This window comes from Amblyomma maculatum, chromosome 10 (genome assembly GCF_055883805.1).
Source record: "Amblyomma maculatum isolate TAMU_Amacu chromosome 10, ASM5588380v1, whole genome shotgun sequence".
Lineage (NCBI taxonomy): Eukaryota > Metazoa > Arthropoda > Arachnida > Ixodida > Ixodidae > Amblyomma > Amblyomma maculatum.
The window spans coordinates 117,550,440-117,575,793 of NC_139353.1; the positions used below are offsets into that span (position 1 = coordinate 117,550,440).

At 43.8% G+C, this 25,354-nt stretch overlaps 1 protein-coding gene across 1 annotated transcript in view; it reads right to left on the reverse strand.

Moving 5' to 3' along the window:
* The window catches only part of LOC146177313 (uncharacterized), a 218,312-nt gene that overhangs the window by 122,503 nt on the left and 70,455 nt on the right, over positions 1–25,354 (reverse strand). Inside the window, exon 6 of the mRNA XM_084580427.1 lies at positions 14,626–14,673. The gene's annotated coding sequence lies outside the window, so the exon portion shown is untranslated. The remainder of the gene's footprint in view (positions 1–14,625; positions 14,674–25,354) is intronic.

Sequence of the window (25,354 nt, forward strand, 5' to 3'; positions counted from 1 at the left end):
TACAGTTTAGTGGAAGTTCTGTCGAAACGTACTGCGGCTTGCGATATTTCTCAGGACTCGCCACCACGAATTCTCATTTCCCGTACTAAGCACCAAATCAATACTGGGACTGCTGATCCAATCTGCCAGAAGCCTTATCTTGTATCCCCATCAGAGCTCCGAACCATAGAAGAACAAGTTCGTGATATGCTGCATAAGGGCATCATTCAGGAATCGTCTAGTCCGTGCGCTGCCCCTGTGGTACTCGTCAAAAAGAAAAATGGCACATGGCGGTTTTGTGTTGATTATCGACGGCTGAATATTGTTATCAAGTAGGACGTGTATCCCCTGCCACGTATTGATGACGCCATTGATTGTTTACATTCTGCCTCCTATTGTTCCTCAGTTGACCTGCAATCAAGGCTTTTGGCAGATTCCCATGCATCCGAAAGGTAAAGAAAAGACGGCATTCATCACCCCAGACGGCTCCACGAATTTAATGTGAGACCCTTTGGATTACATAACGCTCTAGCCACGTTCGAAAGATTCATGGATACAGTTTTGCTCGGACTGAAGTGGCACCTTTGTATGTGTTATTTGGACGATGTAGTAATATTCGGGACTACTTTTCAGGAACACAACAGTCAATTGGAGATTGTTTTGGAGTGTATTGGGAAATCGGGTCTGGTACTCAAGTCCAAGAAATGTCATTTTGGAGAACGCCAGATAATGGTACTTGGACATCTTGTAGACAAGGATGGGGTCAGGCCTAATCAAAAAAAAAAAAATTGGAGCTGTCAGTGGCTTTAAACCCCCGAAATCGTTCAAACAGCTCAGGAGTTTTTTGGGGCTTTTCTCCTATTTCTGGGTTTTGATCGAAATTTGCTGACCTAACATATCTCCTTACTTGTCTTCTGCAAAAAGATGTGCCTTTCAAGTGGACTGCCGATTATGACTTCGCCTTTCGTCAGTTAAAATTTATTGTGACATCAGGACCTGTACTAAGCCATTTCTGTCCATCAGCTCCAACAGAACTTCACACTGACGTCAGCGCAGTTGGAGTTAGTGCTGTGCTCATACAGCGCCAAAATGGCGACGAACATGTTGCGTATGCAAACCGTACTTCCAGCAAGGCTGAGCGTAATTACACAGCAACTGAACACGGAGGTTGAGCTGTTGTTTTCGGTGTGCAACGGTTTAGGCCATATCTTCATTGATGTGCATTTAAAATTTTGAAGGACCATCATTCCTTATGCTGGCTTGTAAACCTTCGTGACCCCTGTGGACGTCTTGCGCGGTGGGCTTTGTGCCTTCAAGAATGCAATTTTACTTTGTCTTTTAAGAGTGGTCGTAAGCACGGTGATGCTGATTGCCTGTCACGGTTGCCACTTGAAACTACTGATTGCGACAATGAGATCTTGGATGAAAATATAGCTGCTATCTCTCCAAGCTTCCACGATGTGGGTAAATTCAACATTGCGCAGCGGAACGACCAGGAGTTGGTGCCGCTTTTTGATACCGCCAGTTCCCGGAAACATACGACCTCATTCTGCATTCGTGACGGTCTACTATACAGGAAGAACTACTCGTCAGTAGGTGCGCGGTTTCTTCTGGTCGTTCCTACAAGTCTTAAGTGTCAATTTCTTCTGGTAATGCACGACGATGCCGCAGCTGGACGCTTGGGTTTCGCCAGGGCATTGCACAGAACTAAGGAACGTTTTTATTGGCCAATGATGCGTCCAAATACTCAACGTTATGTTGTCAGCTGCCTCCAGTGCCAGCGTTTCAAGCACCCAGCCTGCTCTGCGCCGGGTCATCATCAGCGTATAACGCCACTACGAACCCCATTCGAACAGGCAAGAATTGACCTTCTAGGACCATTTTATCGATCCTCCAATAGAAACTTCTGGGTCATAGTGTGCGTAGATTACCTTACGCGGTACTGTGAAACTGCTGCCATACCGTCAGGCACTGCTTCTGATGCCTCAGCTTTCATCCTGCGGTCCATCATTTTTCATCTCCATTTTTCGTTTCATCATTTACATCATTTATATATTGATAGATATCTATAAGATATCTATCTATATTTAATAATATAATATAATAATATATATAATATCTATCTATAATATATAATATCTATCTATATTATCTATCTATTATAGATATCTATAAGATATCTAGATAGATATCTACTAGAAAGAGAGAGAACTAAATAAAACTAATACATCTTATACTACAGCTGAAGCTATAGCCAGTAGTACCAAGTGACATAAGAATTTTAGTTCTCAAATTGCCCTGGCATTGTTTTTCGACAGTCAGCTGTAAGGTGAGTTGGTGATGATGTTCTATATCTACAGCTCAATAAAGGAGACAAAGCTGTGGACACCTGACTGTCATTGCATGTTTCATCTTTGTCCCGTTCATCGAACTGCAGATACGGGCTATTTTTGGACATCGTGGTGAAGGTAAGCTCCTGTAAAATGTCGTCAGTCCAAGTAGTTCTTCGACAGCTTGAAATATTACTGCATGAACATTTATGTCTTATACTACACGACCTCATGCGTAGGGAAAATATGGTTTTTCCCTCGAGCTGCAAATTAGTCAGACAAAAAGCCAAATCCGCACATTAGCCAAAATTGCTCACAGACTGCAGACTTTAAAATCGTTCAGTGTTAAACTCGTTGTACTTTTATCTCCCAACCACAATATTATCGTCATTTTGCGCCGCAGTAAAAATCGATATGTTCGTGGTGTACTGTGATAGTCAGCACTTCACCATTGACATGCTCCAGTGCGTTGTGCGACGAAGACAGAGAAGTACGCTGGGCTCGCCGTTGCAAGGTCCTCTCCTCACAGCTCTCCATCTGAGCGTCAATAAACGCCCTATTACAGTTGGCGGAGGTGCCGGAAACGATCCCATCCAAACTGGAACTGCGAAGCCGTGCACTGCCGTCTACGACCGCCATGCAAGACAAGTCCACTTCGACGCTGCCGGCCTTTCCACTCATGATCATGTGTTCTGGCGTCGTACACCAGCGTGACCCTTGCCTCTTCAGTGGCACGATTGATCAAGATGTCGACGACTGGCTGTCATCGTATGAAAGAGTAAGCAGCTACAACAAGTGGGATGACTCATACAAGCTCAGTAACGTCATATTCTATCTGACGGACGTGGCGAACCTCTGGTTTCGCAACCATGAGGCTGACCTGTCATCTTGGTCGGAATTTAAAAAGAATTTCGCGGAAGTGTTCGGCCGCCCGGCAGTGCGTAAGCTTCGTGCCGAACAACGTTTACATGATCGTGTTCAGCGCGCTGATGAGACCTTTACCAGCTACATAGAAGACATAGTTGATCTCTGCAAACGAGTCGACCCGGCCGTGCCGGAAGCTAACAAAATCCGCTACATCCTCGAGGGCATTACTGAGGACGCCTTCCAGATGCTGGCAGGGAAAGATCCCACCAGCGTTAGTGAAATAGTGAAGCTTTGCCAGAGCTACGACGAGCTCCGCAAGCGGCGAGCTTGTAGGCGCCGCTCCAGTGTGTGCGACGATGGCGTATCCGCATTAGCCCTGGGTGGTTCGCCAACTTCTGAAGGGAGCCCGCTGAATCAACAGATCAAAGATTTTATTCGTGAAGAGGTCGCACGTCAACTCTCACTCCTTCCCCATTTCCAAGACTCGGGCCGCCTCGTTCCTGAACTGGCTCCATCTTTGGCCCCTACTATACGCCGTGTCGTGCAAGAACACGTCGCTGATGTCTTGACGTCCAACCTCGTGCTGCCGCCTGTGACGGCACCTCTCACGTATGCCCAAGTAACGGCTAGGCCACCACCTTCGCCCACGTCTGGCTCCTATGTGCAGGTCCCTGCCTACCGTTCACCGCCGCATGCTGAGCCTTCGTTCCAAGCCCCACCCTCAAGGTTCCGCCTACATCCTATGAAACCTTGGCGTACCACGGACAACCTTCCGATTTGCTATGCCTGCGGTCGGCCGGGCCATGTTGCACGCCTTTGTCGCCAGCGCCTCCAACCTTCACAGCCTGACATTCGACTTTACCCGTACGATACCGACTCACGCTCACAAATGATTCCGCCCGGTTCTCAATTTGTCTCACAAGATCGCCAAACCTATGCCACTCGTCGATCCCATTCTCCTCCGCGCCGATTGCTTTCTCCAACGCTGCGACGTCCTAACAGCACCGTTGAGGGAAACTAACAGTCTCAGTTCCGGGGGCAAGAACTGCGCTTGTTTCGAATTCCTCAAGTCCTCCGTGTCGTCCCGCTAATGTTATCAAAGTTTCTGTAGAAGGCGCCACAGTTCTCGCTCTCGTCGAGACCGGTGCAGCCGTCTCCGTCATCAGTGAAGCGCTCTGCCATCGAATTCGCAAAGTGACCACTCCGATTTCCAACTTTTCGCTCCGCACCGCCTCATCACAGCACATTCACCCCTCCGCATCTTGCACAGCCCGTGTGCTCATTCAAGACGTCTTGTACCCCATCGAGTTTATTGTTCTGCCGAACTGCTCGCATGATATCATCCTCGGATACGATTTTCTATCGACTCATCAGGCCGTTATTTACTGTGCTCGTGCGCAAATTGCCTCCGCCCCCTCTGTGATGCCCCCTTCTGTGACATCCCTCCCCGCACTGCAAAACTTCGCGTCGCCCATGACACCGACATTCCTTCGTTTTCTGCTGCCCTCGTACCACTGTCTTCTGAGTGTGTAACTCCTTTGACTGCGATTTTTACAACTTCCGAAGCCGCCTCTCGTCATCCCTGCCTCCTTTTTCCGTTCGCAGTTCTCGAAATTCAAGACGGCGAGAGTGCACTTTACGCCTCGAACCCATTTTCTTGCCGAGCAGTCCTGCTCCGGGGCGAATACATTGGACGTCTTGAAGAGCTTGATCCCGGTCATATCACCACTCTTGCTGACTCAACCCCCTCCTTCCACGTTAGTCTGTGCTCTTGCGATGTTGCGACCACTTCGACGCCCTCCGACGTTTTCCAACATGCTATTGATACTGATCTTCCACTTGCAAACGTGATCAACTTGTCGCCCTCTGGCGGAACTTCGCTTCTTCATTCGACCTTCCTCAAACTGACTTGGGCCGCACGTCTGTCGTAGAGCACACCATCGACACCGGTAAAACCGCATCTTTGCGCCAGCGCCCCTATCGCGTGTCGGCTTTGGAGCGCCAAGTAATCGCTGATCATGTGCACCACATGCTCCGTCGTGGTGTCATTCGGCCATCCCACAGTCCCTGGGCGTCTCCAGCTGTGCTGGTATCTAAGAAAGATGGCTCCTTTCGGTTTTGTGTCGACTACCGCCGGCTCAACAAGATCACGCGCAAGGACGTCTATCCTCTGCCACGCATCGATGACGCACTGGACTGCTTGCAGGGCGCCGAGCTTTTCTCCTCGTTGGATTTATGATCTGGCTACTGGCAGGTGCCAATGGATGCCACTGACCGCTCTAAAACTACCTTCATCACACCAGATGGATTATATAAATTCAACGTCATGCCCTTTGGGTTTTGCAACGCCCCGGGCACATTTGAACGCCTCATGGACACTGTGCTTCGTGGATTCAAGTGGCGAACCCGGCTTTGCTATCTCGATGATATCGTAATCTTTTCTACCGATTATCAATCCCACCTGCTCCGACTGAAGGACATTCTCACTTGTCTCTGTTACCGCCGGCCTCCAACTGAATCTGAAGAAGTGCCGCTTTGCTGCTCGCCGACTAACTATTCTAGGTCATGTCGTTTCTAAGGATGGCATTCTTCGCGATCCCACCAAACTTCGTGCAGTTGCCGAATTCCCACTCCCAAAATCACTGAAGCAGCTACGAAGTTTCATCGGCCTGTGCTCCTACTTTCGCCGCTTCATCTTAAATTTCGCCTCTATTATTGCTCCTCTCATCCAGCTCCTCTCAGGCAGCTCCGACCTCTCCGCATGGACACCTGCTCGTGATGACGCCTTCAACACTTTACGCCGTCTTTTGGTTTCGCCTCCCATCCTCCGCCACTTCGACCCGAATGCGCCAACTGAGATTCACACAGACGCTAGCGGTATTGGGACAGGCGCCGTTATCACCCAAAGCAAACCTGGTATCCGACGCTAGCGGTATTGGGATAGGCGCCGTTCTCACCCAACGAAAACCTGGTATCCGAGACTATGTGGTGGCGTACGCAAGCCGCACCTTGACCAAGGCAGAGTCCAATTATTCTGTTACGGAAAGCGAATGCTTGGCCATTATTTGGGCCATCCGCAAATTCCGTCCGTATGTCTATGGCCGACCATTTTATGTGGTCACTGATCCTCACGCTCTGTGCTGGCTGGCGTCCCTCAAGGACCCGTCCGGCCGCCTTGCTCGCTGGGCTCTTCGCCTCCAAGAGTATGACATTCGTGTCATATATCGCTCAGGCCTCAAGCATACTGACGCGGACGCTCTTTCGCGCTCACCGCTGCCTTCCTCTTCGTTGTCTGATGAGATCTGCGCCTACGATTAGTCTTCGCTTGCCACTATCGACATGGCCACGGAACAGTGGCGCGACCCGTGAATATCTACACTTCTGGACTTTCTTTCAAGTCACTCTCCAGGTCGTCTATCTCGGGCGCTTGCCCGCCGAGCTCACCATTTTTCAATTCGTGACGGGCTGCTCTATCGCCGCAATTATCTTCACGACGGAAGGAAGTGGCTTTTAGTCATCCCCCGTCATCTCCGCGCCGAAATTTGTGCTGCTTTCCATACTGATCCCCAGTGCGCCCACGGCGGAGTGTTGAAAACCTACACGCGCTTGCGTCTACGCTTCTTCTGGCGTGGAATGTACCGCTTTGTCCGCCATTTTGTCCGCTCCTGCCAGTCTTGCCAACGCCGAAAAACTCCTCTCAAGTCCTCTGCTTCGTTGCAGCCGTTGCCCTGTCCTGCCCGTCCATTTGATCGTGTCGGCATAGATCTATACGGTCCCCTTCCAACAACTTCAGCTGGCAACCGCTGGATTATCGTGGCAGTGGATCATCTAACCCGCTACACTGAGACATCATCATTGCCCTCTGCTTCCGCACGCGACGTGGCTGCCTTTATTCTGAAAAACCTGGTTCTTCGCCATGGTGCCCCTCGCGAACTGCTCAGTGACCGCGGACGCGTTTTCTTATCAGACGCTCTTGAGGCTCTCCTGAAAGAATGCCGCATCATACACCGCACCGCTACCTCGTACCACCCTCAGACGAATGGACTAACAGAACGTTTCAACCGCACTCTCGATGACATGCTGACTATGTACGTGAACACCGACCATTCCAATTGGGACCAAGTTCTACCGTTTGTTACTTACGCATATAACACCGCGACACAGACCACTACTGGATTCTCTCCATTCTTTCTCCTTTACGGGCGCGAGCCACCCTGTACTAGGGACACACTTTTTCCCTACCGCCCTGACGTTTCCGAATCTTCCCCGCTATCAGATGCCGTCACGTACGCAGAAGAATGCCGTCAGCTCGCCTGCTCTCTCACAACAGAAAATCAGTGGCAACAAAAATACCTCCGTGATACCGGCGAAGCTTCGTCATATCTCCCGAACTCTCTGGTGTGGCTCTGGGTGCCCTCCACAACCCCTGGCATTTCAAAGAAGTTTCTTGCTCGCTACCACTGGCCATATAGGGTCCTCCAGCAAACATCTGCAGTCAACTACGTAGTTGAGCCCGTCACGCCCTCTGCGGACTTGCGTCGCCGTGGTCGTGAAACAGTTCACGTGAACCGATTGAAGCCATTCTATGACCCCGCTGTGCTTTCCGGGCCATAAGGCGCCAGGATGGGTCCTTTTTTTTACCCGGGGGGAAAATGTACTGTGATAGTCAGCACTTCAGCCATCGACATGCACCAGTGCGTTGTGCGACGAAGACAAAGAAGTAAGCTGGGCTCGCCGTTGCAAGGTCCTCTCCTCACAGCTCTCCATCTGAGCGTCAATAAACGCCCTATTACAGTGGCAATATGTGTAAGACATCGTTCATATGTACGCAGAAATGTAATTTATTCACCTGGGCGCGACCAGTGTGTGTGGCCAGCTGGTTTTGTTTGGGTTACATGCTTGAAGGGCCAAAAAACATGTGGCTATGAGGGATGGAAAACAGCTTCAGAGACTTCGGCTCCCTGGTGCTCATTAACCTGCATAGACATCGCACAGTACCCGGGCGCGTTCTGTGCTGACTAAATCGCAGCCACCCGTTCTGGGTGTCAAAACGGCGTTCCAGTCCAGTCTCCTAACAGTTTAGCTGTCGCTGCGGTGTTGTATATAACTGTGGTTTATACAGTTGGGCGAAAACGGGTAAAGAAGTAACTGAGGAATACTTGTAGCTAGATGTGTTGAAGCATCTACAGGAAAGCACAGGAGCGGAAAACAGGTGCACAAATGCCAACTGGAAAGAGGATGTGTACAAGTATTGCTCCCTGTCTGTGTACTTGCACCTTTCTAATACTACTGTTTCCTTGAAGGTAAGCAATGTCTGTTGAAAATAAATAACTACTGATGCATATATTTATGTTATTTATAAACAGATATGGGATTAAGGGGGTAAAGCTTTTGACAAGATTAGCCATGCATTTTGTTGCTCTAAACTTGGATAATGGAGTTTACTCACTAGATGTTATTCGCAATTACTTATCTGGTCAACATTTGTTGGTTCATGTTCGTAAACATATATAAACGCAACAAAGAGGCCACAACACTCTAGCGCCCTTTTCTGTCTTTCTTTCCTGTTACGTCGTCTTTGTTGCACGTATATAATTTTACTTATTTGGTATTGAACTAATATTTAGTCTCAGTGACATTCTTACTTTGATACTTGTCAAAAATGGAGTACCTCAGCGTTTGATTAATTCGCCTCTTCTAATTTAACATACATCAATGATCTTTTGCAGTGTTTAACCTGGGCTTATGAATGCGTTTGTATGAAGATGATGCCAATCTCATATCATGAAAATCTTAGACCTCCATTACCAAGCTATTAAATCACGACTTTAATAACATTTCCAAGAAAAATGCGCCCATTGGACGCACTCTAACATGCATTTCTTCATAGTCATTCGAACTACTGTGCACATCACCTAGCTTGATGGCTACTTTTTATTTCCCATGTGTTGAACATAAACACATTCAGGATAAAGCCGTAAGAATGATGGCGCGCTAAAACTAAAACTGTCCCACTTCTCACTACACTATAGCCTCCAAATATTTTCTGCACTTGATTAGAATAGTTTCAGCATAGAGTAATTGTCTATCGCGTAGTGAATAATTGCAATCTCCTTCAATTCATACAAATGAATGACAAATATAACCGCAACGGTACTCGCTTATCGCTTAATACAAACTTTCAAATTAACAAAGCTTGCGCTAAATTTGGCATGCAAACAGTCTGATTTTCGATATCTACTAAATACGTTTAAAGACGGATATCAGCAGGCATAGTAATTATCGTCTTTTAAAGGCCAACTTTATACGCATATTTTTAATTCTTGGTATTTGAGCGTAATGTGAAATTTCATATGACTTTTCTTATTCGTTTTGTGTTTTGGTTTTGGAAGCATAATATCATAGTCTTTGTCTAAGTGCTGTATAGTATGTTATTGTCCCCCTATATTATTCATAGTCTAGGACCTCTATATAGCAATAAATGCGTTTATATTACATTGTGGTGTTTCGGAATAAATTTAAAGCAATGTTAAAGAAACAGTATGAAACGGCAAAGAACACTCTAATATAAGCCTTTAGGTCTCTCAACATTTTTGAAGACGCTTAAGCTCTGCCTTCAATGGAAGACGCGACAGCCTTACTGGATACAATCAGCCGCTTTCGTCACGGATTCTCGTTGTCGTACATGGGTATTGCTACTGAGGTATTCACAATATTTCCAACTCTACTACTCTATTTTATACCGACGCTCATTATTATACAGTTATAAGGCACCGCATTATTGCGTTACTGTCCCTCATTGATATATAGGCACACTTAAGAATCCCGTACGAAAGCGATTCCGCGGCATACGAACACAGGTAGCACAGAATGTGGGGCCCCAGTAGGTCCGATGTAGGCAAGTGGGGTTGAGGAAACCATCATAAAACCTGCATCGGTCCCCGATGGGGCAAACGTGGGTAAGCCCCTTTTAGGCTTGCCCCTGTTCCTTCTGCATGGGTCCCACAGCGGCGTTGCTCGGGCTAATGAAGAGCACATTCCTGCATCCAGACCGTGAGGGTCCTTTGTCGGATAATTAAGGGAAAACCCTCTTAGATCCGAAATGAGGCCGCCCCCATAAAATCATTGTGGGACCTATATCGGTCGTAGTGGGGCAAAAAAATGGATATGACCACATGCTGCCCCAATCGGCCCCTTGTACTTGAGGGCAGGTGAAATATGAATAAGAACTCAATTTGGGCAAGCCTTCGTGAAGCCCAAATGAGGCGCCTTACCTAAACCGCTTTAGGTCCCACATAGGTTGTAATGGGGCTGGGAAGCGGGCGTGCCCGAATGGTACCAACATTGGTCCCTTGTGGGAAATTTGAAGGCACGTGCAACGGCAGGGGGGCTATAGGTTCAACAACAACGCCCAACCCTATTGGTGCTGCCAGCGTAAAACTGCTTTATATCCCACATGGGCCGTAATGGGGCTGGAAGGCGGGCAGGCCTGCATGATACCAAAATCGGTCCCTTGTGGGGAATTGGAATACACGTGCAAGAGTAAGTGGGCTTTAGGTTCAAAAACAACACCCAGCCCAATTGGGGCTGCCCACACAAAACCGCTGTGGGTCCCACATCGGCCGCAATGGGGTTAGAAGGCGTGCGTGCAATTGTGTAATGATTCTCTCCTACCTTTATTTGTATCAGATGCTGCCCTATTTTACTAGTATAGATGATTTGTTATAACAGTTGCCATGTTTAATCGTTTAGAAGTATTAAGTAGCTTTAGTTCTCACGCTCATACAAATTGCGCTAAAAATACTAAACGTACTGATTGATAACTGTTGCTCCTAATGTGGCTGCTGTGGATAGCCTGCAACACTCGGCACAAAATTACTGTTCGGAACACACATCTCCATAGCCTGAAAAAGATGTACACGAAATCATTCTGGCTAGAATAATGTCAAGAATTATTGTAAAATTTAATATTTTGGTTGTTTAGAAAGGGCAGAAATGCATAAAATAATTACTTAACTATGTGCATAAATAATTACGGGGAAAACGTGGACCAGGGCTTCCAATCAATTTCCTGCGTCGGACCCCTATGAGAATAATGTGGGCGAGCCCAAGTGCGGCTTGCGCTATAGAGCCCGCATCGGTCCTATGTCATTACCTGAGGGGCTAACCGAAATAAAAACATAAATATTCAACCAGAGCGGCCGCCCGAATCTGTCCAAAGTAGGACCATCGTGGGGAGTTGGCGGGATGTCACCTTTTGGAGATGCGGGAAAAATGTGGGCAGCCGCGCAAGGGCTGCCTGTATCGGTCCCTAGTGGGGCCCATCGGGGCTTTGTCGACAGCCCCCTCCATGCCTACGTCGGCCCCTCTTGCAGCACCCACATTGGGCCCACCGGGGCTGTCCTGCATTGCCTACATCAGACCTACCCCTTTATAGCCCACTTTGTGCTACCTGGGAATATCGAGCATCTCTAGGCCCCAGAAACCAGGGTTTAATATTCATCTACTCTTCTATCGCCCAGGAACTTTTTAATATAGTAGCGTATTTACAGGCGACCACATGTGTCACTTTGTGACGCCATTCAGCCGCTCATCTAATGCTAGCAGCCCATGCGACCTACTAACTACCACAAGCCAGGAGCATGCATGCATATTTTTCGCGCCGTTCACTCGAAAAGCCAACTCGGGGATTTTTCATACCAATGGCGCTATTGCTTTAAAGCATTACAATAAATTGCGTCATTCAGAGTATAACTAAGCATGGAATGCTTTTCAGGAAAAGCTTTTGTAGAACAGATCAGGACACCTCAAAAATGATGGTAGCTAATCTGAAGTCTAAGAAGTTTGTTTCGCAACCCGGGTGTAGGAACACCAATGCGTCTGCAGTGGACTAAAGATCATAGTTCACAGCGCCAAGAGTTGTGGGTATTTTCATGCCATGTACATCGGGTGTATTTATACTAGTCCTCTTAACACCTGTTTTCGTGTTTGCCGATGAGCTTGTCAAGCGCGGCGATCGAGGAGCGACTAGTACGAGGAGATTTACCAGGCTCCGGCGCGCCTGGCTTGGTAATACAAGCTCGGACACGGCAGCTATGTCGATGCATATGTATATTCGTGCTCCCACCCAATTTTTCTCTAGACCGCAGAGTTTACAAAAGCGACTGTCGCTTCTTACGTACAGGTCAACTGTGAGATACTGGCTAGGTTAACACTTTATGCGCTTTTTGCCCTGTTTCCTAAGCAATTCTTAGAAATTGCAAGATTCAACATTTTCCTTGATAACGATTATCTGACACTTTGCCGGGACCTGCTGATGGACTGCTCTGGGCCTCAAACCTCCAGGCCAGTGCTATCTTTAGTGCTTGCCAGCAGCCTGGAAAACCTGATGCCAGTCGTATCGCCTGGAACTCCCTTCCACAAGTATGAATCATCTGCTCTTTGATTGTACTATTGTCGCGGACAGCTATCTGTTGGCATGTCGTGTAAGCTATGGATGCCATTCGCAGCCCTCCACGAAGGGGCTGCTTGCCTGTCATTCCCTAGCTCTTCAAAGTGTAATACTTCCATATGTCTCAAATATTTTATTTTTGAAGCCACAGAATTCCGTATAACAGACACAGGACATGAACCTCAGCCGAGAAGTCATTGTGACTGTCATGTCATCTTTGGCGCTTGCTCATTCTTTTCTATCAAGCCGCGGTTCAGTGTCTATCGAGTTTTGATATTGTTTTGTGCTTGGGCTTTTACTGCACAAATTAATTTAGTGGCACAGTTGCTCAACTATTCGTGACTTTTCGCTGTGCAGGAAGCTATGGTTAGTTTTATCAAAAGCTCTCTTTTTTTCTAGATATTGTCCTCTAACTGGCGGAGAAATGTTTTGCTTTTCTCACTCTGTATTCATAAAACAAATTTTACAGCGAGGAAAACAAATGATGGTACAAGGAGTATTTTTTGCTGCAGTAATCCCTCGATCGCACGGCATGGCTGGAAAGAGCACAGCCTCAGCTTGATTAACTAGCGTCAGATATTATGTGGGCTTTTGTGTTGATGCTACAGTGATCTGGTGACCACGCTCCACACAGGCACCTATAAGCCCTTGGATTACATTGGGTCACCTTGGGACACCAATAGGTGAATTATAGGTAACCCTAAATATGAAACAAATAGATAAAGTGTGCAGATTAACACCGGAATGACATCAATATTCAGAGCTATTACAGCTGCCAGTGAATGCAAAGCATCATCGTCCAAAGCGCTTCATTTACTGATCTACTCTCAGCATGCATCAATCAATTTGAACCAGACCACCAACACACCTACGGTCCTCAGTTCAATGAATATTCGCGCTGAACACGTAATGACAGAATTAAAAACGATAGCTGCATCACAATATTCTTGTTAAAAAAAGTAGTGCAAATTCCTCAGTACCCGGCTAAGAAAAAGAAATCAATATATGAGGACGATGTCTGAAATGCGTGCCCCTGTTGAACAAAAACTCAAAAACAAATTGGAAAGCATACTTTTGAGGGTATGTTTTTGCCCGCTTATTATAATTCACTTACAGGGCGTTACAGATATTTAGCTACCACTCAAAATATTTGCCTTGATAAATAATGACAGCAGTCGCGTCCTTGTTTCCCCATCTTTAAGAATAATTAATGAACACAATGATAAAGAATGACATATTAAGCCATTCAACCATCAACAGCATGCAAACTGGAATACATTTGTGAGCGCTAATCGGTAGAGCTAGTCGGCCTGGCTTCCTGGTGAATCACAAAGTATCCACTTTATCTATGCTATACATGCGCGATAAATGCCCGAGCTGGTTGAATTTTTTTCTATAATCTTTGTCGGATTCGGCATTCAACAGGATATGGAACAAATCAAAAAAGCACGAAAAACATATCCGCGCTATATCATTTCACTGTGTATAAGTTCAGTAATATCAATTTTAAATTTCACGGCAAAATATGCACTGCCGTATGTAGGCTAATCAAAGATGACAATTAGAGTTTCTCTTTCGAACACTGCTCATTATGTCTCATTTTGTGCTAAGAGCTGACAAGACTTTTGTAGAAATTTCTTTCACATGAGATACCGCAAATTGTGTTATGAGCATGGGGTAAAAAATAATCAATATTACGCATGTAACCAGAAAATATGGGTTTTTTAAATTTTTTGGTGCAATTATTTACTGTGTAACGTAGGCAAAAACGCTAAGGATATTACCAGCCATCGGACCATGCAACGATTCAACTAGTTTTCATGTGCCAATATTGTTGGGAGTACTTCTACGGATAATACTTGCCCTCCGCACAAAAACAGTAAATAAGAGGATTCGATTATAGTGGGCGGGGTATCAATACCCTAACAGGATTGTTAACAGACTATATAGCTTTTTTCTGCTTTCACAATAGATGGCTGAAAGTGTGCCTTCACGTACCGTCTCGATCTACATCGTCTTCGTACTCGGAGCCGTAGTCCCAGTTTCCTGCAAAACGAGAGTTTGTCGCACGAGTATCACAATAGAAGTCTGCACTGCTTAACCTCGTGTTGTGGTGTCGGCAATTAATGTCTAAAAAAAAAAGTACAGTCATGCCGACCCGACTACACATATAGACCTGAAATAACACTGTCTTAACAGGCATGAGCATTTCAATAATTGCACCAATTTTACTAAACGCCGCATGGTCATTATTTTCTTTCATAAGTTCTTTAGCCGTGTAACTTTACTTGAGGAATGAAACACAAATTATAAGTTTACACAGTCTACCAACAGGTTGAAAGCGCAAAGCATCGTTTTGACCACGCTGTCCGATTAAGGGTACAGTGAATTAGATAACAAAAATAATCAACTTGAGTGTACTCCTGCATATTCCAGATGTTTCTATGATACTGTTTTTACTGGACTAGTAAAATAGTAAAAACGTATCCTACAGCTTACATTCGTTCCAAAAGTCAACGAAAGCAATTTTTTATGTAGCAATTGCTTTTAAGTCGAGTTTTACAACGAAAGAAACTACTGTATCAGCCCTGCTGCCCAGATTTCTGTATACCGATAAAAAATACGCGAGTACATATAATTAGGCCCCTTTCAGTTAAAAAGATAACTTAGCATTTAGTTTCTTACGGCACAAGGACCCCTGAATTTGCAGCAGTGAGCCGAAAAGCTTGTCTTAGAGCGCGTAGCCCTATTGTACTGTGATGATTACACATAGTTGAGCATGCGTTTTTAAATGTTTTTATAAAACACATTAAATAGAGACAGAAATCGCCAATACAAATGAAAGAGTGGCCAATAAAAGCTTCAAACGAAATGTAAAATTATAGATCTTTGAAATAAATGTAAACTGCTTTCGTAAACACTACTGAGACCTCTGTGACGTTCTTAGCCTAGTTGGATATTTTAGAGACATTCTAGGCCAGTCGCGCATATTATTTACGAGGAGAAATAATTCGTCATCTGAAACTCAAGGTTCAGGAATGGTATAACTCTGGCAGCAGGCAGAAGCATCCACCTGCTGAGCGACTGCGCAAGCCAATCCCACAACGTTTTTTGATAACCAAACCTAACGACTTTGAAGAGTCGTGCTGACGGAGCGGTAACTCTGCGCAAAAATAATCGCTCGCATCCCACTTCTTCGTTCACCGCATTTTCCTCGAAAATGTCGTCTATTGCGAAAACCTTTTATATGAGTTAACTACGAATTGCCGGGCACATTAATAGCTTCACAGCCTGGTAACATTTGTATAATTCCGCTTCTTGGCCTCGAAACTCAAATGCGTAACATCGCATATTTTTTGCCGATGATGAGCAAGTTGTTGAAATCACCATTAACAAATATAACGCCTATAACAACTATAACGTGGAAAACGTGACCTTGCCAACACTTAATGCTATAACGACCACTAGTGAGGCTAGTTTAGCAGTGCTTTTAAGAAACTAGAGAGTATGCAATAGGAATTCATAGGGGTTAGTGAAGTGAGGAGGCCTAATAAAGCATGTAATGTATTGAAAGGGGGTTAACTGTGCTATGGAGGTTTACCAGAGAGACTAGAACTAGGAGTAGGTCTTCTTATCTATTAGAATACACCTGGTAATTTTGATGACTTTTATAGCAGTATTGAGAGAGTAGCCGTCATCCTAATTATTTAAATAAGCGGTATAGTTTGAAGATTGTACAAGCATGCGCACCTACAGGTAGTCACGAAGACCAGGGCGAAGAAAGCTTCTATAAGGTGTAGAATCGGCAATGGCGAAAGTAAAAACACAGTATACTGTATTGATGGACGATTTCAATGCCAAAGTAGATAGAAAGGAAGCTGCAAACCATTCAGTGGGCAACTACGCCACGGGATTAAGAAATGACCAGGTGGAGTTACTAGTTCAGTTTGTTGAACCCAATAACTTACAATTTATGAACACCTTCTTCAGCAAACGGAAGAACCGGAATTGGACATGGAAAAGCCATAACGGGGATACTGAAAATTAAATTGATTTTATACTGTGTACTAAGCCCGGCATTATTTAGGATGTAGATGTAATCGTAAAGGTACAATGAAGTGACCACATGATAAAGTCTCGAATTATACTGCATTTGAAGGTGGATCGTTACAGGTTAGTAGGGAAGAAGATAATGAACGAATTAGAGGTAAGGGGAAAATAGAATTCAGGCTCTCGCTGCAGAACAGATACTCAGTGCTAACCGATGAAGCCGATCTTAGCCTAGAAGCAATGAGCAATAATTTGAGAGATATCATTACAAAGTGCGCGGTAGAAATAGGTGGTAGAATTGTTACAAAGAATACCGGCAAACTGTCTGTGGAGAAGAAATATTTTATTAAGTAACGCCGAAGTGTCAAAGCCTTCATTCCAACGGACCGGGTAGAACTCCAGAGATATCAAAACTAATTAATAAGCGCAAAGTGACCGACATAAGGAGCAAAAGGTGGGAAATATTGGGCATTATCTGAAAAACGGTCGTAGCCTGAAAGCGGTAAAGAGGGAATTAGGCATAGGCGAAAATCAGATGTATGCACTGAGGAGCAAGGCGGGCAATTTCATTACTAACATAAACAAGATAATTAAGGTAACAGAGGAGTTCTATGCGGAACTCTATAGTAGTCATAGTAATCAGGAGAAGAATGAAATTGGCTTTAATGAACAGCAATCAGACGTTCCACCAGCAGTGCAGGTTTGGAGAGCCCCAGAAACTATGAAAGGGGAGAAAGCAGCTAGGGAGGATAAGGTAACTGCATATTTTTTAAAAGAACGAGGGCATATCGTGCTAGAAAAACTGGCCGCCCGGTATACGCAATGCCTGATGACATCAAAAATACCTAAATTATGGACGAACGCTGATATTATATTAGTTCATGAGATTTGGGACGCTAAGGAGCTGAAAATTAGAAAATAAGCTTACTGTAGTTACGTAGGTGGTATTTACTAAGGTAATCGCCTATAGAATCAGGACAACCTAAGACTTTATTCAACCAAACAGTTAAGCAGGATTTCGGAAAACTAGTCTACCTTGGATCATATCCGCGCTATAAACTAGGTGATAGAAACGTGCTCGGAATATAATCAGCCCCTGTACATAGCATTCATTGACTACGAACAAGCATAGACTCGGTCAAAACCTGTGTGCTCATTGCAGACATTGCGATATTAGGGTGTAGGCGAGACATATGTGAAAGGAATAATTATTGCATAAGGTTTTAGCCTAAAATTTGCAGACCAGAGCTCACCATATTAATATATCGATATGCAAAGGTTGATTGATATCAGCTGCCTGCCTGCTTAAAGTGGTCATTGTGTTTATCGTTGTGCAAGTGAGCTCCCATTGCGATGTCCCACCTACTCAAATATTCAGCCATTATATGTTCTTTAATTTGATACCATTCCCGGCTTACTTGAGTAATTCCTGTTGCTGCAGGGCCGTACTTTCACTGTTATCTACCTGATAAACGACGAAGCTATTTGTAAAGATCAACGGAATGGTTGCGACGACTCTGTGCAAAAGCAACACAAACACGATTGGTTGTACCGCGCCAAAGATCCCTTCCGAACTCAGACTTCATTGCAGATCAAATTTCCATGCCCGAATTCGTCCTCCGTGCCGCTAAACCGCGGTGCAATTTTAATCATAGCGTAGCATGAGGCAAATGAGGATCAGCAGAGTTGCGCCGCGTGCACATAACAACACTAGATTGGACATCATCCCCTGGGGATTAAGGAAGCACATTGTCTGCTTACTAAAATTGGTGCTAGATTTTTTTTTTATTTCCCTCTCTCTAGACCAGGTGTAAGCGTTTACTCCTCTATAAAGCGCTCTCTCAGTGTTAGAGGTAGCAGACGCTACTTTGCAGCATGTTTAGCCCCCAGCCGATAATAAAATAGCAACATTTCGAAAGCATTCACAGTAAATTCTATTCCATGTTAGAATACCTGGCATCCATATCAAGAAACTCTTCTTTCCGCTGCCTAAATTGACCCTGCCTACTAAACGGCTCTTTAGCTTCCCAGCTTGCCAAACCTCCAGGGTACGTGAAATTAAACTGTCCAGATTTATGCGTTTTATGCACTTCCATGTCGATAATGAACATTGTTTATGGGTCGATTAACAGTGAAATATGTAATACTTTTCGAAAGACTATGACCTAGTTTTTAAATATAGCAAATCATGCTTTTTAGGACAAGATTTCATTTCGTCCTAGTGTAACCAAAGTAAATACTTCCCTCTCTGTGTTCAGGCAGACCTATACTTACGGCTGTTTGTTGGAAATGTATTAAGAGCACTTTAATTATTTAAAACTTAATTTTATTACATCAAAAGCCTTCCTTGGCTCACGATGGTGTCCGTGGGAACATGTCAAACAAGACAGAACTGTAGTTAATCAAGTAGTAGATGATAACCAGCCAAAGTTTGCTAAATTTGCTAAAGTATATAAGCATTCGGCAATCAATAGTCGAAGTCATAAGCCAATTCCGAAAGGTCGTGTATAAGTCCAGAATCCAATCCAGTAGATGCATAAGAAGCAAACATTACTTACCTTTGCTAAAAGATCTAAAATGAATTCAGTAACCAAATAATAATGGCCGATTCAGAAAGCCCGATCTAAATGTTCAGAATACAATCCAGTACCCACATAACAAGCCGCTGATTAATCTAATGGTCATACTGGTTAAAATGCACTAATGTACAATAATAAAACATAATATCAATGACAAAATAACTAATGTAAAATAACATGAATTAAAATATCCATAAAATAAAAAGGAAAAACGTATTTCACCTTATGTTCAACAGAATGTTAAGAGCGTCCTAGAATTGTTTTGACTGTACCCGTGGTGAAATATATTATGAAAGGAAAAAATAAAAGGCTGCAATTGATAACCACAAGACGTTCTAACAAACTCTTGCTTTATAAGCGGCCTACGTTTCGGAGTCGCCTCAAATATTTCTTCACCGCTGGAATGAGGCTTAATTTATGCTTCCTCCTGTAAGTATAACGAGAGAGGAAGAAGGCGATAATGCAGAGGAAGAAGGAGTTGTTTTTTAGAAGACTGTGAAAGCAGTGGGAAGTGTCCCGGCTTAAACCCTATGCTGAGTCATGGCGTTTTCAAGTGCAGGGACGTCCGATAGCGACTTTTCTTTTCGCTGTGAGGTTGCCAGCGACGAGCGAAGGTGCTTTAGATGCACAAAAGGGAGGTTGCTGTATGTTCGCATGACTTTGTGGCGGCCCTCTCTTTACAGCCACAATTAAAGAGTTCCCTAGGTAACTGCAGAATTGCGTAAACCTGAGCTTTGCTCTTTCCTCCGCGAGATGTGACAGTGGGATTTCGCGAGGGACTGACACTGCGCCTTTCCTTTCTGCAAATCAATAATAGAACGCCGATGAACTTTGATGCGTTCATTGAAGGTTGGTTGCGTTCGAAAAGGGACCGTGATGTACCGTGTGCAGTAGCAAAGCTCAAGCTTTTTCAATTCCGCACTGCAGTTTATGCAGCACTCTAGAAATTTAACAGACTTCAGTTGGTTGATTATTTGCCTTTAAACACTTTCTAATCGTTCCCATCTACTTTTGAACGCAAATCACATCCTTTTGAACTCGATCACGTTAAAAAATTTTAAATTTCCCGCCACCCGCAGTTAGGTCTACGTCATCGAAAATCGGGTGACACGCGACCCTCTTTGGATATCGACATTACCCATTATGACATGTTTTGGCATCTAAATTACTTAATTAGCTTGAATTGATTAAACTGTTAACATGCACCTCACGATTTCCTATACGTAGTTTTCTTGATGATCTATCAGATGCATGTATTCTTATGAACTTATTCGTTCCATCGTAATCATGCGGGCAAGCTAGTGGTGACCCGTAACCGCAAACATAGGCACACAATGCTTGCGCATGAATGAGGACCTTTTTTCTTTTAGTAAAGTTGGTCACAACGATCGATGTTTCTTCGAAATTTGTTCTCTGCCTTAATTGTCCAGAATGCTATTATATGGGAGTAATATGGGGTGTCTTCTCCTTAGATATTGTGTGCGCCAGACATGTACGGCCAAATAATTATTTAGGTTTATCGCTTCACTACGTTCGTCGCGTCGGGAGCAGTGAAAAGAGTTTGTAAACACTGGCAAGGGCTCTTTTTGGAGTTCGGTCTTTGAGCACACGTAACGCTCTACCCATTTTGTTTGATGGTTAACGTTCTTCTCGGAAGTTTTCATTTTTCAATACATTGACGATGGTTTTCTGGCGCTCTGTAAGTGGGCAACATTGCTGTATTTTTCAGTTTGGACTAATTGCTGTGTTGCTATTGCTCTTGTTTGCTTCCTATGTCTGTACTATTGCGTTTTTCGTGGCATGATATTTCCGATAAACCTTAGTCAAAACTGGTCATCGTTATTCCTAGAATATCATGCGTTCTTTGTTTCTAGTTCTCTGCAGCAGGATCTCTCGACCTCGCAGGAGGTCTTAACAACTGATGTATGGATTGCAGTTTAGTCTCAGTTGAAGTGCAAACGTTTTCAAGTGTGGGTGCGTTTGAGGTAAGCAGAGAAATCAGACGCTTGTATCCTGTCGCCAAAAAGCATTCAAAAACGACAGTGAGTTCCGTGACTCCACATCTAGTGCAGACTCAGCATCCGGTACTTTAAAATTTAGGTGAGAGAAAAAATGATGGACTTAGGATTTTCTTATGATCGAAAGCAAGCCTTGAACGAAATGAGGGAAATTTTACATGGTGGCCGGAATGACCAGAGAGCTCATTCTTTGATCTGTCGCATACTTATATTTCTTATAACAGAGACGAAACAGCTCATTGATGTTCTTTGTCTTCCCACTAGAGCACTCCTTTGAACGAGAACTGTGTGTTTCATAAGCGAGCTTCAGAAGCCGCTATGGTTTCAGGAATTAGGCAAAAAACGAACTATTTACGACTCTTGTAGTGAAAACCCAACTCAATAGCCGAGCAGTCTCAAGATATGGAACATGCAATAAAAATCGAAAAAACATTGTCCATTGGCACAGAGACTAAGCGAAAGATACTCCGTTGTGAACCCTGCCTATAAAAACAAACCCGGATAATGTGAACCGCAAAAGAAGAAAGCTTCCTTATGTGACCTCAGTGTCTTCTCTCCCCGCTGGCTACATAATAAAAGCGAGTAGAAAGGACGCCAGCAAGCACGTATTCACGTGACCCTGCATAGGCTTTAAGCCACCTCCATTCCTACTGTTCCTCATACTTTTGAATATCCACTCCTTACATTCTCTGTATCATCTCCTTCTGGCCTCTCTGCGACACCCTCTGTGATTCCAGGTGAAAGAAACACGACTCCGGTGATCCCTTATGAAGTTCCGACCAGACCAGTTCTGGATGGAGACTTCAAGTTTCAATTCTATTTTTCGTTAGTTGGTAGAGTCAGCGCTCAAACTGCAAAATTGTTTCTAATAATTTCAGACCGTTGCCTTTAGGGTGTTTTATTTTTGTGCCACATGCATGAAGCTCCTGCATTTTTTGTTCTGAATTTTTCAATTTACGGTTCACCGATACTTGTAGTCAACGAAATCTACAGGAGCAACAATGAAAACAATAGGTAGATACATTGTGAGCGGGGTCGAATGGCACCTCAGAGCGCCTTTCTCTTGTCCCGCCGTGATGGTTGAGTGGTTAAGGCGCCTGGCTATTGTGCCCAAGAATGCGGGATCAAATCCTGGCAACGGCGGAAGCTTTTCCATGGAGGCGAATAGCAAGGCACCCGTTCGCTGTGGTATGTCAGTGCATGTTAAAGAAATCAGGTCATTTAAACTTTAGGAGTCCTCCACTACGGCTAGCCTAATTCGCTTTGGGGCGTTTTGACCTCATAAGCCAGAACCAATATCCCTCCCATCCTGAAGTTGCTTGCTGCCCATGTGAAGGTTGCATGTGTTTAAGTGACATATTGTTGCGAGCCATCGACAGACTGAACGCTCCGTGTTCGATAACCAAGCACCACTAAACACTCCTTTTACGTGGTTAGTACACACCGTGGGGTTTATTTACAGAGGGATCGATCGAAACCGTACATCAACGTAGCCTACAAGCGTCCCTATGCTCTTGCTCAACTTTTCAGCTACCGATTCATCTACCGAGGCGCGTGACAACATATATTCGCCAAGCACTGGTCCTACAACGTTTCGGTAAAGGCCAAATATAAAACTGAATATTTGTTTTTACTCAACGTTTTTATATTGCTATCATTAAAAATTATCAATACCCCTTAAGATTGACTGAATAATTGATTTGTACAAAAATACGTCATACTAGTTCGTGTGGCTCTCGTTATCTCTCTGTTTGTTTAATCATCTAAGGCACGCCGTCAGTTTGAATATCTTTGAGAGATATAGCTTGAGTATTTTACGTATATTTTGAGGCAAGGTGAGTCGCTAGAGCTTCTTTCAAGTCACAGTATGGTGATATTGTATATAAAGGTTGCTCACCATGCAACAATGCGGCAGATTTGCACAAAATGTTCGGGTTTTATTCCGCGCTAAAGAAAGTCTTGTTTGCCCACATATTTCTTCCGGAGAACTAAGGTGCCAAGATACATGCTAAGCACCCTGTCAACTGCCGCAGAAGACCACATTAGAAAGTGAGTGTTTAGGGGATAACTCGTGGTACACTCTCACTGAAAACATTTAGGAGAATATTCCGCAAATTGTAGAGTATGAATGCTGTGGCTGAGTCAGATAGAGAAAATTGGCATAGGCTACGTTTAGACGATGTGTGAAATGTTTGAAGCATTTTCATTAGGAAGTGGGCAAATATACATGTTTTGGAAATGTGGGAAGTGTTTGAAGGCTGAAGGCAAGTATAAAATTATCTATTTCACTTTTTTCAATGGCTGGTGTTTTTGACATTTTCATTGGCACAGCGCACGAAATGAGCCAATCCTTAGTAAAATATAAAACATTTCTAATATACACACCGGTATATTCACATTGAATTTAAGATATAGTTTTGCATTTAGGAATGCACCACAAATATAATAAAAAAATTCTTTTGCTAAGCTTTTTAGTCAATATACGAAATCTATTTTTAAAATGTGACAGAAATACTATATCTGAGAGTGGGCTTCCAGCATATTTCGAATAAGTGAGAAGTACATGTGCTTCTTTAGCATGTTGGCAGTGCATTATAAAGGTGCTTTTCTAGACATCAAAATTAACTCATCTCAAGTAGATTTCAGGTCTTGTTCGATGTTTATAATGTATTCTTTAAATCTCGAAAATGCGAGATCTGCAAATACGCTTCGAGAATACTTTCTGGCGCCTCGAGAGATAAAAAAAGATTACGTGAAAAATACATATGTGTTTTGGCATGTAGAGAATGTATTCAACATCTGCTTCTATAAATATAAAATTATTATAAAATAAAGAATGCAAAGCTAACTTTTCTTATTCACTGGGCTTTACTTTCGCGTGGTTACAGCCTTCATACCAGTGTAATCCAATAAGTACTTGGACGATGTTCGTTAATGTTAAGCAAGACGCGGTCATATTTTTACTGACACTAACACGAACTATGTGACCATGATAAGATTACTGAATACTTATATTTATCCGCTGGTGTGTTTTCATGAGAGCAGCGCTTCGTTTTCGAAATAACGGATGCGCGGCAAAATCTGCTGACTGCACTCCCATTTAGCCCTAAACAGTGCACAGGTGTGACAGAAACTTACTGAATGTATAACATATGTGAACCGCACTTTATTATATGTTGCTATATCAAGCTGGTTTTTTATTCATTATGAGTGCACCGTACCAACATATATATGGACATCTGAACTTCTTTATATCCTCCATATAACTGATGAAATTCACGGTCCAGTTTACTATATATATGCTTTGTACTCTTTCATAACCTGCCAAGTTATGCGGTTATATTATCACTATGCTTGTTTCTGTACTGCTGTTTTAGGTTGTGTCCTCGCCGCTTTCATTGGTCTTGACCTCAACTCGCAAGTTTGTCTGCAGAATTCATTTACATATTTTTTCACAGTAAAATGTTTCCTAAATGCGTTTTTCTGTTAACTGCGTACTCGGGTAATTTCAAATGATATTCGGTATGGGATCTTCGCTGAACAGAATCTGGCGATGCAAAATTGTTTGGTCGATTTCAAGCTACGACATAACCATACAATATATCCATAATATACAATACATAACCATACGGCATACAATATATCAGCTTCAATGTATTTAGCAACCGTAATTTGTCTCCTCCTGTGCCTTAAGTTAACCAAACTATGGTGAGTTCGTAGTTAGGCTACGCTTTTTGTAGTATATCTTAAAAATGCGAACTCAACATCAAGTCAAGGGCCTTCGATGATATGTAAATTACACAATGTACCCTTATTTGCCTTTAACTTTCTCACCAAATATCTGAAATTTCTTGCTATTGTTCTAGGCCATTTACTATCATGCCGCAGACATATGCTCTGATGTACAGGGTGTACAGGGTACGTATACTCTCCCCATCCTAAGTATCTTGCAGCATATATTCATCTGCTTTATTTTTTCGCGGTTTCCGACAACAATTGTTTGGAGTATCTAATTTCTGCATATTTTACATTAAAATGCATGCCTTAATATAAAGTAGACAGTGCTCATGCATGTATATT